We start from the raw sequence: 19347 nt of genomic DNA on the forward strand, positions 1-19347 counted from the left end.
TTTCTTTTTTCTGGAGCCAAAACCAAACTATATTTTCCAGCATGTTTTATTGATAGTTGAATCCTTTATCTTAGGTCTGGCCCTTAGAATGTGAATGGAAGTAGTGTATTATATTTATAGCATGGAAAATAAAGATATCCCATGAAATAAGTTTGTGTTTTATGTCCCCACTTTTTATTCTATTAGATTTTTAGACATGATAAAGCTACAGTACTTAAGAAAGTATGACTTTGGCATAAGGCAGACATGTAGATCAACAGAACTAGAGAGTCCTGAAATAGACCCAGACTTTTATGGTCATCGGATTTTCTAAAAAGTTAGAAACCAATTGCTGAAAGGATAGCTTTACAGAAAATGTTGCTAGAACAAGCAGCTATCCGTATTTTTTAAAGAAATATACCTAGACCCTTACCTCACACCACAAGAAAAATTACTTTGAAATCATAGATCTGAATGGATCATAGACTTAAATGTCAGAGTTTAAACTATAAAATTTTTAGAAGAAACCATGCACTTATATGTGTAATATACACCCAAGGAATTCCATTCCTAAGTATTTTCCTAAAGGAAATCAAAACATAGGATAGCACAAAGATCATCTATAAATCTTCATAGTAGTGCTATTTATAATGGTGAAAAATTTGAATGAAACTAAATTTCTATCAGCAAGTTAATGAATAAACAAATTGTTTTACATTCTTACCTTGAACTTAAAAGCTATAAAAAGGAATGAGCTATCGATAATGCAATACCATGGGTAAATCTCAAAAGCATTATTTTAGGTGAAATAAGACAAACTATATGATTTAACTTATATACAATGCTAAAAAAACCAGCATTGTAGTGACAATCATCAAGGATTCAAACATACCATTTGCTGCCTATGGGTTGGTGCAGTGGGAGGATATTGATTGCAGAAGCATGAGGGAATTTCTCCAGTGCGGTGGTGGTTATACAACTGTATACAATTGCTATATATATCAAACTGTACATTTCAAATGAACTAATTGTATATACATTATACCTCAATGAAAGTGAGAAATTTTTCAGTAAAAAAAAACATTTAGGGGTGCCTGAATGGCTCAATAAGTTGAGGGCCCAGCTCTTGGTTTCAGCTCAGGTCATGATCTCAGGGTCTTGAGATCCAGTCCCCTAGCTGGGCTCTGTGCTCAGCATGAAGTTGGCTTGAGACCTCTCTCTCCTTCTGCCCCTCCTCCCGTGTGCTCTTTCTCTCTCTTCCTCTCTCTCAAATAAATAAATAAATCTTAAAAAAACAAAATAAAACACACACACTTTAAAAACAGTGGACATGCTGGGGTGCCTGGGTGGCTCAGTTGGTTAAGTGTCTGCTTTAAGCTCAGGTCATGATCCCGCAGTCCTGGGATAGAGCCCTGGCGTGGGGTTACCTGCTCAGTGGGGAGCCTGCTTCTCTCTCTTCTTCTGCTGTCCCCCTGCTTGTGATCTCCGTCTCTCTCAAATAAATAACTAAAATCTTAGAAAAAAAACAACAATGGACATGCTGAACAGATTAAGAAAATATACAGAAACTTTATGAAATGGAAGGCTGCTTAAAGGAAAGCACTGAGCCCACTGCATAATAAAATAAGAAATGCAAATGCAAGAAGTTAAGAGATACGGAAGCTGTTAATATATTGAATTAGTTTCCAGAAAGAGAAAATACACAAAATGGAGGACTGATAATATATGAAAACCTAATAGCTGAAACATTTCCAGAACTAAAGAAAGATATATGTCTTTAGATCAAAGACCATTAAATCCTAAGCAGGTATATAAACACAAATCCATACCTCAAAGTATTAGAAACAAAAATCCATTAATGCAAAACAGAAGAAAAATATCTATAGAAACTTTAAAAGCATTGAAAACAAACTTCTTATCATAAAAATAGTGTCCATAGAATATAGAATATCTTCAAAGAACTGGGAAAAAACAACTTTTAACCTAGAATTCTGTATTCAACTACTGTATTATTCAAGAATAAGAGTGAAATAAATTTATTTTATACAAAAATGAAATTGTGTAATACATTGTACATACCTTTGCTGAAAAAAAACTGCTATATGGAACATTGTTAAAAGAAATAAACTCAAAATCAAATGCAGCAGCAGAGACAAATAGCAAAAAACTAACAAAGAAATAAATTGGTGAATGGATGTGTAAATATGTGATTTATTTTGGAGAATGTTCCATTTGTTCAAAAAGAATGTGTATTCTGCTGCTTTAGGATGAAATGCTCTGAATAAGTCTGTTAAGTCCAGTGGTCTTGTGTGTCATTCAAAGCCATTGTTTCCTCACATGGCTCCCTGCTCAGCGGGGAGTCTGCTTCTCCCTCTGCCCCTCCTCCCTCTCATGCTGTCTCTCATTCTCTCTCACACAAATAAAAAAAGTAAATAAATAAAATAAATTCCAGTTAATTGGGGCACCTGGGTGGCTCAGTCAGTTAAGCGTCTGTCTTCAGCTTGGGTCATGATCTCAGGGTCCTGGGATCAAGCCCCCCATTGGGCTCTGTGCTTAGTGGGGAGTCTGCTTCTCCCCCTCACTTTCCCTCTGTGCTCTTTCTCTCTTTCAAATAAGTAAATAAAATCCTTAAAAAAATGAATTCCAGTTAGTTAACATACAATGTAATATTAGTTTCAGGTGCACAATTTAGTGATTCAACACTTCCATACAACACCTGGTGCTCATCACAAGTGCAATCCTTAATCCTCATCACATATTTAATACACCCCCCCCCCATCCACCTACCGTCTGGTTACCATCAGTTTGGTTCTCTATAGTTAAGAGTCTATTTCTTGGTTTTCCTCTCTATTTTTTTCCCCTGTGATCATTTGTTTTGTTTCTTAAATTTTACATATGAGTAAAATCAAATAGTATTTGTCTTTCTCTGACTGACTGACTTCACTTAGCATAATACACTCTAGCTCTATCTGTGTCATTGCAAATGGCAAGATTTCATTCTTTTTCATGGCTCAGTAATATTCCATGAGATATACATATATAGAGATATATAGATGTATAGATATCTCACCTCTTCTTTATCCATTCATCAGTCAATGGACATTTCTATAATATGGCTATTTTAGATAATGCTGCTATAAACATCAGGATTCATGTATCCCTTTGAATCAGCATTTTTGCATTCTTTGGGTAAATACCTAGTAATGCAGTTGTTGGGTCATGGGGTAGTTCTATTTTTAACTTTTTGAGGAACCTTCATACTGTTTTCCAGAGTGGCCGTACCAGTTTGCATTCCCACCAACAGTATAAGAGATTTCCCCTTTCTCCACGTCCTTATCAACACCTCGTTAGTTTTAGCCATTCAAGTCATTTGCATTTTTAAATATCTTACAGAATCTATAGATTATGAACAATCAGTATGACACATGAGGAAAATCAAAAATCCATTTTGTTTCTTGCCAGCCTCCAAGGTGCTCCTCAATAAAACTTGCCTCCTGTGATTCATGCCTTTATGTATCCCCTCCCATGTTATTTCAGGGTTGGTTGCTGTGACCAATAGAATATGGCTCCTCTCTATTTCTCTGTCTCCACCTGTCACCATTCACTTAGGGGAAAGCCATCTGCCATGCTGTGAGGACCTTGAAGCAACTCTATGGAGAGTCTCAAGTGGTAATAAAATCCCAAGTGAAGGATCTGTCTTGGAAACAAATCTTTAGCCTTAGTCAAGCCCTTCATCCCTAGCCATATGTTGCAATATCTTGATTTCAATCTATGAGAAACTGTGAGCCAGGACGACTTCATTAAGTCAACTCGGACCCACAGAAGCTGTTAGATAATAAACATGTGTTGTTTTATGCTGCTAAATATTGGAGTAATTTGTTACAGTGTGACGGACACATCATCCTCAGTTTTCTGATATCTTGCTTTGGTACCAAAACCAAATAGAGATACTTTTAGCAGCAATTCCTAAATATGAACATCATTATCATGTAAAACTCTAATATCTTGGAACTTAAAGTTGATTACAGCATATCACAGTATTTTAAAATCCACACGTATATTTCAGTATTTCACAGAAAGTTACAGTAAAATTAAATTTCCTTCAGTGGTGTTCATATTGTCAGTTACATTTTAAAAATTTTTAATGATTGTTAGTAATGGTTTAATATGAGTTAATACTTAGGTCTTGAATAAAAGGTCAATGCTAACTTATTCATCTGACAACAAGGGAGTCAAGGTAATGTTAAGTATCCTGTCATTGATGTTACTAATAAATATTGGCATAGAACTGCAGTGTTGTTCTCATCTTTTTTTTTTTCCTGGACACATAAACTATACATACAGCCAAATAACACAGAAACTTTATTATTATTTTAATAATACTCAACTTATTATACAGCTTATTATTGAAGCAATTCATTTGAAATAGAGTAAAATTATAAAAACATAGATAAAATTATAGCTAAAAATAAATGTAAATATAGCGTATCATGGACCAAAAATATAATATAAATATGAAGGTCAGTCGATATATATGGGTTTTGAAAACTTTAACAATCAGGAAATAAAAATATGATTAGTTACATGTTCTATGATCTGTTCTAAACCAATCCTACAACTATCTAAAAATTAATTGCCAAGCAGGGCTTCACAGGCAATGTTGGTACACATGTTCTTGAGCGTAAGTGTAAAAAAAAACAAAAACAAAACAAAGCACCAGTTTTAGTGAAGCTATATCTTGTAGTTTCCCTTGATTGGGTACGCAATACAGAAAATGAAAGCAATTCTTTAAGGTCAAGTTCACGGACATGCTGCTCAAATACCTGGATTCTGACGATCAAGTAGATCCACCTATGCAATCCTAGCCTTCCTAGAATTAAAGGATTCTGACGATCAAGTAGAGCCACCTATGCAATCCTAGCCTTCCTAGAATTAAAGGATTCTGACGATCAAGTAGATCCACCTATGCAATCCTAGCCTTCCTAGAATTAAAGGATTCTGACGATCAAGTAGATCCACCTATGCAATCCTAGCCTTCCTAGAATTAGAGGATTCTGACGATCAAGTAGATCCACCTATGCAATCCTAGCCTTCCTAGAATTAAAGTTATACTGCGTAGTCTTCAACTGACCCTTAATTAGTAGCACTCCTTTAACCTAGGCTCTAAATAACATCTGAAAAAAGAAGTTTAAATTAGTAACACTTCTTATTTTTTAATGGATATAAACGTTATCACTAGTCTCCCACACCATAGGCCATTTAATGAAGTGAGAGACATTTTAAGATCAAAAATCTTACTGAATTATGAAAAAAAATTGAGTTTAGGCACTTAGACTAATTTACGGACTAAAATTATGTTGATTACAAGATTGCTAAAGTACAATTGGAAGGTGATCTGTGTGTATTAGGGGAGGATTAAGAACTTACATGTAGAGCACGTACTTGACGTCTATATCACCATCTAGTAGAGAATGTCAGTAGATTGTATCTATATGTGAGAATTTTTTTTTTTTTAAGTATCGGTTTGTTAATTAGAGCTATAGAGATAACTACCCTAACACAATAATTAGTCAAAGTAACTGGAATTCATTACCTGTGGGAGGTATTAAGATAGAAACAGTAATATTACCTTAGACTTTGCCTAGTGAAGTACCTGGTAAATAACAGGCAGTCAATAAATGTTGCTTCCTTTTTGTGAGGGCCCCAATTTAAATGCCCCAGGAGATTGATGGTAATAGAAAGAACAAGTGGTGATCTAAAATGATGAGGAAGAGTTTTGAGTGATGCTCGGTGAAAGAAATTTTGAAGTTGGGTAAATCTTTTCAGGATAGGTTGCTGGTGAGCTTTTTAAACAAGTATTTTCAAACTCTGTTCTGTAGTGAAGTAAGAGTTTGTAAGAGTGTAAATAAGGGAGAATGGCTGCCAGAGGCCTCAGAAGCAGGAATCAATATGAGATGTATGGTCAACAGCAAGCAGACTTTTATGATTTAAGAGGGGGACATATTTTCAACAGTTAATATAAAATTAAATCTTCATACATGGTAGAAATAATATTTGGTAGACCTGTTTGCTTTGTATTTGCTGGAGAATTTTAAAAGCCTCTGTATGTTTCTGAGGAAGAAGTTAAAATAATAAAACTAGTATTTGAAGAATATGATTACAACATGAATATGCAAGACAGTTCAAAAGAGGAAGTGAGGCAAAATAACTTCTTTATGTTCTGGATTTTCTCTCATAATAGTAACTATAAGTCTTAGTGGGTTTGTTTTTTTTTTTTTTTAAGAAAACAAAATTTCATCTCTGTATAAGAGAAAATTATCTGCTACACTTTAAAATGAAATACTGTGTACACATTTATCTAACTACTAATTTTCTTACACCAATTTGAATTTGTTGGGGAGGTTAAGGGTGTTGATGATTTATTAATTTCAGAGGAATGAAGGTTCAGCTTTCGTTGGATCTGCCCCTTATATCAAGAACACTAATTAGATAACATAAGAGAAATTTGTTTGAATCCTCTCTCTGAAATGTTCAGTTCTTCCAGAGCAATGTTATATAAATGTTTATGTGCATTTATCTATATCTCCCTGTTCTACAAAGGATTAATCAGTTTGTAAGCATGCATACAATAAATTGATGAAACATAACTAGATAAAAATTGCGACCAAATATACAGGTCAGGACCAAAGAAAAACTTAAAAGGTAGAAAGATATGCAGGGCCTCCTGGGTGGCTCAGTTGTCAAGCGTCTGCCTTTGGCTCAGGTCATGATCCCATGGTCCTGGGATCAAGCCCCGCATCGGGCTTTCTGCTCGGCGGGAAGCTTCCTTCTCCCTCTCCCACTCCCCCTACTTGTGTTCCCTCTCTCACTGTGTCTCTCTGTCAAATAAATAAATAAAATCTTAAAAAAAAAAAGAAAGACCATATCCTTCTAAGTTATTATAGTAGAGCTTCACACATGGTTTTAGCACAAAATTAAATAAAAATTGTAGTCAATGATGACTCCGAATATTTTATGTTAGAAAAATTTCAATTTTTTATAAGAAAACACTTGTATTTTTTCTGGAGCTTAAGTCTAAAAAATTTTTTCTTAGTGGTGTTTATGTAGGAAACAGAACATAGAGAAATTAATAACAATAAAAACAACTAAAATTGATTGTCCTTACTATGTACAAATCATCATGCTAACCATATTGCAGATATTATATCACTTGTTAATTTAGTTATATAATTTCTATTTTATAAATGAGGAATAAAACAATTTTTGTTTACCCAATCACACAGCTAAAAGTAGTAGAGAAGTGATTTATTTTTTTCCTTTCAGTAAACAACACTCAGTTGCATCCCTATAAATGATAAAATGTTGCATTCCATAGCACTTCCAGCATTTTTCTATGGTATCTGAATATAGAATGTAAAACAAAACTCAGAATGTATGATCCAAGAATGGCTGAAATAAGGCTGCTTGCTAGTAGTTTTAAAATTAAAAAAGCATTTGATTAATTAAACAATGTATAGCATCCAATAAACGTGGAAAGGTGTATTCGATACATTTGTAATAACACAAATAGAATCCTGTGAATGTCTCTGTCTGAGCATTAACATACGCTATTGTAATTGTTGCCTGAATTATCTATTTCCTATTCTTTGGCAATTCTTGAAAATTTGAGCTTTTCTTATTCTTCTCCAGCATATCACACTGTGCCCGATATTTATATACTCAAAAAGTTAGTAAATATATGCATCAATCAATCAATCAATGTAAAAAAAGCTTTTAAAGATTTTGTATTGGTGAAATTATATGTGTCCTAAGGAATAGTATAAATTATAAATGATAATTTCAAAACTGACTTTTGAACATTTGAAAGGAAAAATAATAACAAAAGGTAAGCACAATTAAATTTATCTAAACACACCCGTTCAAATCATAAAGGTCATGAAGGCATATGAAAAGCGAAGAAGAGAGAGGCATAGATGCTGTGATTGTCAGTATTCTCAAAACAGAAACATAAGTTTGGCTTTGAAGGAGCAAACCATTATTTGGATGGTAAATTAATAAGCTTAGCGATGAAAAGGCTTTGAGAACTCTGATTTGATTAGGCAACAAAAATGTCCAGATTCCTGAAAACTAAATGATGTGAACTTATTTATAAAGCATGACATAGCTTTCTTAATGTTTCCATTTATTTTTCTAGATCGTTTTTCTTGAATGTCCCCCTAGGAGTTGCCCCCCCCCAATTGTATGTTCATTCTGGCATATTCTAGTATACTCCTCATAATATAGAGTACTGGTTAAAAGTATGAACTTTGGAGTGAAAAACTTGGGATTGACTCCTGGATATTGTATTTATTAGTTATTGGTGAGGTAATTGACTTCTCTGTACCTGTTTTTCATCTGTAAAATAGAGATGGAAGTATCAAGGTTGTGGTGTTTTTATAAAGATTGAAAGAAGTAATGCATGAAAAACACTCATTATGTTCATTATGGCTCTTGTTACCATTTGGAACTCTTGGCCCTATGTCTTGAAACAGGTTGCTTTCCTCTGCACAGACAATAACAGAACCATAAGGTGTTGAATACACTCTCCTGCTCATATACCACTGTGCTCTTAATACTCTTCCCAGCCAGAATATTTTAAGGAAGGAATTGAGGTAATGTAAACAGAGGATTATATTAGGTAAATGGAGAAAACATTGTCAAAGAAATATTTCCCAGCTTCTACCAGTAACAACAACACAAACCAACCACAAAAAGTATGTTCTTCAAAGGGAGATTCATTCATAGCTTTATCCTAATTTTTAACCTCATTTTACCAACTCAGGACCCTGCTGTTCTCTTTATAGATGTCTCTTTCAAATCTTCCAGCCACATCTGGGGAAGTTCTACTTTTCCTCTATTCCTGCTTCCACTCATTAGATCTAGACTCAAACATTTCATACCTTTGAGTCATTCAATAAAAGGTAGAACCTTGAATGCCTGCAGAAATATCATTGGTATGACTGAATTGTTGATACCAAGTAGTGAGGAATTCTGGATCTCTGAGTGTAGTAAGATACGGGGTGGGAAGTGGGTACTGCAAATTGCAAAGACTTTACAGATAGTATTAGTAGCATGAATTGCAGACACGTTCTTTTTTCTTTTAAGAATTGTGCACATATCATCAAATGTCTACCAGAACAAGTCACAATACAGATATATAGGACCTGTGCAATTGTACATGAAACGTAGTAGGTTCTAAACTGGTAGATTTTGTCTGCCCTACAAAATCTTTCAAAAAATATGTCTATCAACAGATAAAAAACATAGGTTTACACATAAAAATCTTGATCTCAGAGTCCCTTGAAAAACGATAGACTGGCAACAATGATTAAGTAAACCCCTTACTTAGGATGGTGATGAAAAATAAAATATTTTCTTAGAAGCTTCATCTTTCTTTGGCTCCTTCAAGAGATAAGGGCAATTCATGATTAATAAGAGCATAGTTTAGTTTCTTTCTTCCTCGTCATTGGCAAATTCCATAATAAGAATGTAACCATATTATTTCTTGATTGCTCGTCCCTTGATTAGGACTAAAATGCAACTTTGAACTGCCCGTTGTAGTAAAGCCTCAGTAAACTTTTGCCAAAAGTTTTTGTTCTCCTCAATCTTCTCATTAGTAAATTTAAAGAGGTTGGTGTAGTCTAGTACAATACTAAATTAATCAATGCAGTAAATTTCTTGAAAACAAATCCCACTATCCTTATAAGTTGCATGAAGTCAGTTTTATTTTCATTTTGTTTACTATTATATCCCCAGTGCCTAGAAGAGTTCTTGCCTCATGCTAAGTGCCCAATAATTATTTGCTTAATGAATGAAAAAAATGTAAAATCACATGTGGGTCCATAAATAGATAAAATAATCACTTGATAACTGAATTTTTCACTTGTTGGGGGAGAGAAAAATAATAGAATTTAATGAGTTCCAATTAAGTTCCATATCCTGGAAGAGACTAACAATCCACATTTAATTTTATTTAATCCTCATAGCAACCCTTTGAAGCAGACATAGGAAACTGAGGTTCAGAGAACGTAGTATCTATCAGACCTTATGATTATCAAGTTGTGTTTCAACTCATACTTTTTTTTTTCACAACCATATTCTTGAAGTGATTGCACTAATATTGAGATATAGTAATATAATGTTAAAAATAACATTCTTGAAATAAAGAGATGGTTTGCCAATGATCTTCACTTTCTTCTTTACCTGCATAAAAAATTATATGTTAAGAGTTGTATATGTGAAATTTGACCCCACCCATTCACACTCCAACCTGTGGTCAGGTCAAAAAAAAAAAAAAAGAAATTTTCATGAAAACAGAAGTCTGTTACTATGCTATAGGATAGAGCATCATGTGGGACAAATAGAGTAATTACAGAAATTATAAATGGAGAAAGACCTAAGAAGTTTATTCCCTTTGATTAATTACCTTATTAGAGGTCATTTTCTTTTCTCAATATAGCTGATTTAGTGGATGAGAATTTCTTCTACTTTCATTGCGGGCTTCTGAACTTTATTCTTTCTAAGATTTATTTATTTATTTACTTGAGGGGGAGGGGCAGAGGGAGAGAATCCTCAAGCAGCTCCCCACTGAGCAGTGAGCCCCATGCAGGGCTCCATCCCAAGACCCATGAGATCATGACCTGAGCCAAAACCATGAGTCAGAAGCTCAATTGACTGAGCCACCCAGGCACCCCAGGTTCCTGAACTTTAGAAGGGTAATCTGAACAAGCACACAGCCCACAGAAAGTACACATAGAACATGCTTTAGAATTACATTGCCTTAAGCAATAAAGGGAAACTTTTATTATATTATACTCTCTTCTTTTTATCTTTGTATATTCAGCATAATAAAATCTAGAATGCCAAAACCATGATATGAGTCTTCAGAAAAGAAGGAAAGAAGTAAATGACTCAATCTTCTGGAAGTCTAAACTCTAGTCAAACAGCTTCCCTGAAATCATTATCTTTTATCTGTAATCCAACAAAATTCAAGAGATAAGTGTCAGATAAGAGTTTAAACCCAGAACTTTGAAAGCAATGAAGGGTATAATCTGGCACCAAATGGCTTTGTGGTAGGAAAGCTGGAATTGTGGTTGGGACATTGCAATAATAAGATTAAATTATTTGGGGGTTCTGAACCTTTCTTTCTTTGGACATGATGAAACATAGGCATGTGCTAATTCTTCAAAATCAAGACAAACAGCTGAAGTAATGAGTAAAATAGGGTGTCTACTGAGAACAAGATGTGTGTGGGGAGAGCTTCTGTTAGAAAAAAAAATTAATTGCTTTTTGGAGTTCTAATGTGATTATTATTTGATGGAATCAGTAATTTGGCTAGCCTCTATGGATTATTTCTCTAAGATCTTACCAAAGGCTGTTCATATTTTTAAACAATTACTCCGCTTCATGGTCAAGAGTGTCTGTTCTCTTCTAACTGTGATGTTATATTTGCTGAACTACTTATAAATTAAAGAATTTTAGATTAGGTGGACCAAAAAAATGTTGTTAAAAAAAAAAAAAAAACAACTCCACATTTGATAGGATTTACATGTTTAGAAGTTCTAAAATCAATTACAACTTTCTAAAATTCATAAGCACCAGAATCTCTGTGGATATTTGATGACAAAATTGATTTAATTTTGGGAAGATAGAAGTATTCTTACCTCAGTGAAATACAGTGATTTCATTACTGGGTATAGTTTACTATAGAGACCCAGTACTGTGTCAAGACAATTTCATCAAAATAAAATTACAAAGCTAGAAACACTTATTCTATGTCAAATGGGCTACTGATATTTTTTATCCCATGTTGATTATCCAAATTCTTAATATAGCTAGTCCCTTATTTACAAACATCTGATTTAAAAAGAAACTCATCTGGGGCGCCTAGGTGGCTCAGTTGGTTAAGCGTCTGCCTTCGGCTCAGGTCGGCCCAGGATCCTGGGATCAAGTCCAGCCTCGGGCTCCCTGCTCCACGGGAAGCCTGCTTCTCCCTCTCCCACTCCCCCTGCTTGTGTTCCTTCTCTCGCTGTGTCTCTCTCTGTCAAATAAATAAATCTTTAAAATAAATAAATAAATAAAAACAAACTCATCTGATTATCGACTGCCATTTACAGAGTCAATTGTTGCTACAAATGCCACTTTCAATCAAAATTTGTTTTTGAATACATCTGAGCAGAAATTATTGCTTTTGGAAGTTTGTTCTTATCTACCAAAGTAATTAACCCACTTTGGTATAGACATACAGATTTAATTTTCTACTTAATTATTTATTCTCCTGAGACTTCGAAAGAATAAGAAAGCCCAGAAATCAGAATCAAAAAGTGTGTGGTTCATGACACATATGAAAATTTCATGGAATTTAAAATAATTTTTTAGAAAGCAGAATTTAAACAACCATGTTTGAGGTAATTTTTATAGTAAATGTTTTGAGCTCTAGACAACTTACTCAAATACTAAAATTTGGAAACCATTTTATTAATTACTTCTAGAATGTCTTCTTCAAACTTCTTTTTTTTTTTTTTTTTTTAAAGATTTTATTTATTTATTTGAGACAGAGAGAATGAGAGAGAGAGAGCACATGAGAGGGGGGAGGGTCAGAGGGAGAAGCAGGCTCCCTGCCGAGCAGGGAGCCCGATGCGGGACTCGATCCAGGGACTCCAGGATCATGACCTGAGCCGAAGGCAGTCGCTTAACCAACTGAGCCACCCAGGCGCCCCTCTTCTTCAAACTTCTATAGAGATTTTGTGAGAGCAATCCTTATGATAAAACATACTTTACAGTAGTGTATGACTCAGTTTGAATTGTTATCTCTTTATGGATTTTCCAAGCACATTACTCCACATATTTGGAAGAATTACAGTAAATTGAACCAGGGTGTTATATTAGAGGGGTTTGGTAGGTAAATTATCCTTTATAAAGGTATGATGTTTTATAAAGTTTTTTTGTTTTGTTTTGTTTTGTTTTACATTGGAATGTACTTAATGCACCTCTAAATAGGGATGTAGCAGTCAACTAATGATTCTGGTCAGTGTGGCAATTTGGGCAAAGATGCTAACAATAGAACACAGATAGATGTTGTGATAAAAAGGCTCTAAGGAGAAAGAAGACAGAGAGTATAAGAGTCTAAAACTAAAAGCAATGATTTTTTTTGAATGGTGAAAGGTACAAAATAGAAAAAAAAAAGATGTCTCAGAGGAAGAAAATAATTACATTTTATCCTTCTACTTCACAAAGGTTATATAGGTGACCTGTAGAGTAACTTAGAGTAAGTTGATCACGCAACCAAGAACACACTCAATATAGCTGAATAATCCACAAGTCACAAACGAAGATAGTAGGTAAGACATTGAGAAGCATGATAACAGGTGACATAGGACAGAAGCTTTATAATAAGCCACAGCTGAAAGATACCTCAAATAGCCAAAGCAGTCTTGAGAAAGAACCAAGCTGGAGGAATCATGCTTCTTGAATCCAAACTATATTACAAAGCTATAGTAATCAAAATGGTATGGTATTGTCATGAAAATAGACACAAAGACCAATTGAACAGAATAGAAATTCCAGAAATAAACCCACACATCTATAATCAACTGATTTCTGACAAGGGTGCCAAGAACACACAATGGGGAAAGGATATACCTTCCATAAATTGTGTTGGAAAACTGAATAGCTACATGCAAAAGAGTGAAACTGGACCCTTACCTTACACCACTCATAAATATTAGTGTAAATTGAAATAAATACTTAAATGTAAGATCTGAAACTATAAAACCACTAGAAGAAAATATAGAGGAAAACCTCTTTGACATTGATCATGATAATGATTTTTTGGATGTAACATCAAAAGCAAAAATATATAAGTGGGACTACATTATATTTATCAATCTAAAAAGCTTCTGCACAGCAAAGGAAACAATCTACAAGATGAAAAGATAACTTATGGAATGGGAGAAACTGTTTGCAAATTAGATATCTGATAAAAGTTTACTCTAAAATAAATAAAAAAGTCATACAACCAAGTAGCAAAAAAATAAATAATCTGATCTAGAAATGGACAAAGAACCAGAATACACATTTTTTCCAAGGGAGACATACAAATGACCACATGAAAAGGTACATGAAAAGTTGTTCAGCATCATTAATCTTCAAGGGAATGCAAATCAAAGCCACAGTGAGACATCATTTCACACCTGTTAGGAAAAAAACTAATTATCCATCAGTTGATGAATGGCCAAGAAAATGTGATATCTATATATCTATAGAGAGCTATCTCACACACTGGAATATTAATCAGCCATAATGAAAAAAAAAGACAATCCTGCCATTTATGACAACATGGATGAACCTGGAAGGCATTGTGCTAAGGCATTATAAAAAAGCCAGACAGAAAGACAAATAGGGCATAGTATCACTTACGTGTGGAATATTAAAAATAAATAAATAAATAAATAAATAAATAAATAAATAAATAAATAAATAAATAATAAAATAAAATAAAAATAAAATAAAATAAAAAAGTCAAACTCATAGAAACAGAGTAGTTGCCAGAGACTGAGGAGTGGGGGAAATGAATAGATATTGGTCAGTTTTTATTTAAATTCCAGTTGGCTAACATACAGTGTAATATTAGTTTCAGCTGTACGATATAGTGATGCAATACTTCCATACAACACCCAGTGCTCATCACAAGTACACTTCTTTTTTCTTTTGCTTTGAGATTTTATTTAAATAATAGTTAGTTAATATATAGGGTAATATTGGTTTCAGGAGTAGAATTTAGTGATTCATCAGTTACATATAACACCCAGTCTCATCATAAGTGCCCTCCGTAATACCCATCACCCATTTAGCCTATCCCCTGCCCACCTCCCTCCATCAACCTTCAGTTTGTTTTCTATAGTTAAGAGTTTCTTATGGTTTGCTTCCCTCTCTCTCTCTTTTTTCCCTTCCTCTTCCCTGTCCTTCCCTTCCTCAAAAACATTCATCCGTTTTGTTTCTTATATTCCACATATGAGTGAAATCATACGGTATTTATCTTTCTCTGACTGACTTATTTCACTTAGCATAATACACTCTAGCTCCATCCACATCATTACAAATGGCAAAATTTCATTCTTTTAATAGCTGAGTAATATTCCGTGGTGTATATATACCAACTTTTCTTTATCCACTCATCAGTTGATGGACATTTGAGCTCTTTCCATAATTTGGCTATTGATAATAATGCTGCTATAAACATTGGGGTGCATAGACCCCTCAAATCAGTATTTTTGTATCCTTTGGGTAAATTCCTAGTAGTGCAATTGTTGGATCATATGGTAGTTCTATTTTTAACATTTTGAGGAAATTCCATACTGTCTTAAGACCCCAAATAGCCAAAGGAATCTTGAAAAAGAAAAGCAAAGCTGGAGGCATCAAAATTCCAGACTTCAAGCTATATTAAAAAGCTGTTACCATCAAGACTGTATGGTACCGGCAAAAAACTGACACACAGATAAATGGAACAGAACAGAAAACATACAAATGGACCCCCAACTATTTGGTCAACTAATCTTTGACAAAGCAGGAGAGAATATCCAATAGAAAAAAGACAGTCTCATCAATAAATGGTGTTGGGAAAACTGGACAGCAACATGCAGAAGAATGAAACTGGACCACTTTCTTATACCATACACAAAAATAAATTCAAAATGGATGAAAGACCTAAATGTGAGACAGGAAACCATCAAAATCTTAGAGAAGAACACAGGCAGCAACCTCTTTGACATGGGCCATAGCAACTTCTTACTAGACATGTCTCCAGAAGCCATGGAAACAAAAGCAAAAATGAACTATTGAGACTTCATCAAGATAAAATCTTTTGCACAATGAAGGAAACAATCCATAAAACTAAAAGGCAACCTACAGAATGGGAGAAGATATTTCCAAATGACATATCTGATAAAGGGTTAGTATTAAAAATCTATAAAGAACTTATCAAACAAGTGACCTCCTTAATCCCCATTACCTATTTAACGCATCTTCCCACCTACCTCCCCTCTGGTAACCATCAGTTTGTCCTCTATAGTTAAGAGTCTGTTTCTTGGTTTGCCTCTCTTTTTTTTTTTCTCCTTATGTTCATTTATTTTGTAATACATATCTATTCTGGGTTTGTAATCTTAACTCCTAAAAAATAAAAAAAAAGAGAATAAAGGAATCAATACACGGTATAAAAACTGAAGTATCCAATTTTTGCACTTTAAGTGTTCTTTATCCTGAAGACAATTACTGTTAGTGAATTAAGTTTATTTTTAAGCCTATGTGAGAAGGCAATAAAATTGTTCTCTTTCAATAGCCAAAGCTTGAAATAACAGAGACAATGCAAACTATGATTGGTGAATTTAGTTGATTTCCTGTACACTTAGCTCATCTGGGGCCTTATAATTAGTGGTATCCCTTAAATAACCTACATGTTATATTTATTTTTTGAATTAAAAAAAAAGAATTAATTCATAGTTTGTGTTTTAACTTTGTGATTTCAGAAGTATGCTAAATGTATGATCCTTGGAGCTCCTGGGTGGCTCAGTCATTAAGCGTCTGCCTTTGGATCAGGTCTCGATCCCGGGGTTCTGGGATCGAGCCCACATCAGGCTCCCTGCTCAGCAGGAAACCTGCTTCTCCCTCTTCCACTACCCCTGCTTGTGTTCCCTCTCTCACTGTGTCTCTCTCTGTCAAATAAATAAATAAAATCTTTTAAAAAATAAATAAATGTATGATCCTTGAGTAGTGAGAATAAAGTGGCTCATTGCATTATTAAGATTTCACATTCATCTATCACAAAATCAGGAAAATATTTACTCTTTGGTTTTTGGTGACATTTTTTGAAAAATTTTCTTGAAAAGATTTGCTTCAGATGGAAAAAAAAATAGTCTTAGTTTTTCTCTTTTTTCCCCAAATACTTCTTTGTTATTATCCTGTTTGGCAGAAATAAATGTGCAATATTTTATGAAATCAAGTTGGGCCCCATGATTGTGCTGGTGCAGGGTGTCTAGAGGATTTAGCATATGCCAACCCATATGTCATTTATGTGTTTTTCATTTTAAGCACACTGGGATGAATCTATTCCTTCGAAGAGTGTGATATAGTTTCTATTGCCGTGGAAGCCTGTGTGGGTTTGAAAGTGTGGGTTTGGCAGGTGGGGGTGGGATATCATCGGCTTTTAGTAAGAAATGTCTGAAAACCTGATTTTCAAATTGTGAGTACTTTGTTTTTCTCACCTTTAACTTACTTTCTAGCAGACATATAATCTACTTACTATAATATCGCTGTAATATGTTTCAGAATATATGAACGTAAATCCACACATTTTAAAAATATTGGGCCCAAATCATTCTCATTATTTAAAACTAACATTTTAATTCACTATATTTTCTGTTAAAATATACTTAAAGGCTAACAGTAAAACAAGACAAAATGTGTTATTAATTATGATTGTAAAGTATTATTTAAGCCTTTATATTTTCCAAATATATGAAGACAATAGAGTGTTGTATTATCCAAATATAAATATCCCTTTAAAAACTGATGTGATAATCTCTATTATTATTTATAATAATACATGTTTTACTATGCTTTTGTTCAATGTTCAAATTATCTTATAGTAGAAAAGAAATTAATTCTCTTTGTCATCTTTAAATAAGCATTAGATGTGCATTATCCTGGAAATGAGAGTTGTGGATATGAGCTCAGAACCTTCCCTTGCCTTTAAATAGCACCGAACACCCAGGTATTTAAGTGCTGTATGTGGACTATTGATTGGCTTTTTCTGTACTGCTTCTAGATGTTCAGTCTTGTAGATACTGAGTCTTAGACTCACACACAGTTCAGGATTGAATCAAATCCTTTATCTCTACTTCTCCATATTACAGAAACTTGTCCCTGAAAAAATTATTCTAAATAACTAAATCATTGAAAGATGGATAGATAGATATAAATACATGAGAGAGAGCGAGAGAGAGAAGGAGGAAAGAGGAAGGAAGGAAGGAAGGGAGGAAGGAAGGGAGGGAGGGAGGAAAGTAGGGAAGGAGGAAGGAAGGAAAGGAGGGAGCGAAGGAGAGGGAGGAAAAATAAAGAGGGAGGAACCTGACATTGAGTAAGTTAATAAATTCTACTTTAAATTAATTGATGTAATAACATTTAGATCAGAAAAGGGGAAAAAAGTGCTACCCTTAACAGTTGTGTTAAGCCTTCCTTCTTTCTGTCTCTCTCTCAAGTCTCCTTCAACTCTTCATATACAATTTATCAACAGGAGATATTTTTCAGTGTTCTTGTCATCAAAATATTCTCCCTGGGACCATTCAGATGAAACTTTACAAAAAGACATAAAAACTTATTAGGTACATTCTATTTATGTTTTGTTAAAAATCACAATAGGAGGGTTTACTTTGTGTATGTAACAACTGGTTTATAAATGAGAAGGCTGGAGAGGCAGTTCTTAAGAAGGGTATTTCTTTCTGAATTTTCCACTAATTGTCTATTAGGCTTTAATTTCTGACCTACAGGAGAACCAATTGGTTTCTACGTTGTTTTATGGGATCCAGTCTTGAAACACTCTCGTTTAATAGTTTCACATATGTACCCTCTATATGTAAAAGATTAAAGCTTAAATACATGAAATGTATTTCATGAAATGAAGCAATCAAAAATATGTATTGAGTAGCTGAACCACAGATTTTATTCATCTTTTCATTTATTTATTCAGTCCTTTATTACATTTGGTAAACATTTCTTCTTCTTGCAGCCAAAATGCAAAAATCACTGTGGGGGCAAAGAGGTGGTAGAGGTGACCATGAGAGAATACCAACAGAAGGAGAAAAGTAAGCAAAAGTAAGGTGAGATGAGGTGAGATTGGAGGAGGATGAAATGTTGATGATGGAGAGGATGAAAAACCACGAAGGAAGGGACATGACCAAGGCAGCAAAAGCATTGGATCTTTGCCTTCTTGTCAATTTATACTTTCTCTCTCTTCTTTGCTGTGCTTGAAGCATCCTTATTTTTGAGAGTTGGCTTCCAGATACTCTCTTTTGTTAAGTTTAAATATGAAAAAGATTTAGTACATGATATACCATCCTCTTAATTCCTAACACACTCCCTGAATGTATCTAGCCTCATATCATACCATTTCTATTTTCAAGCAGGTTGCACTTACTGTACGTGGTTTCTGTGTCCGTACGTTCTTCCCTCATTTGATAACTAACAAGTAAACAGATAAAATATGTTCCTAGCAGGCCATAAATTATATGGTACACAAACAAACTAGCAATTCATACGAAACCTTAAAGATTAAAC

Source organism: Halichoerus grypus, chromosome 3, assembly GCF_964656455.1.
Source record: "Halichoerus grypus chromosome 3, mHalGry1.hap1.1, whole genome shotgun sequence".
In the NCBI taxonomy this organism is placed as follows: Eukaryota; Metazoa; Chordata; class Mammalia; order Carnivora; family Phocidae; genus Halichoerus; species Halichoerus grypus.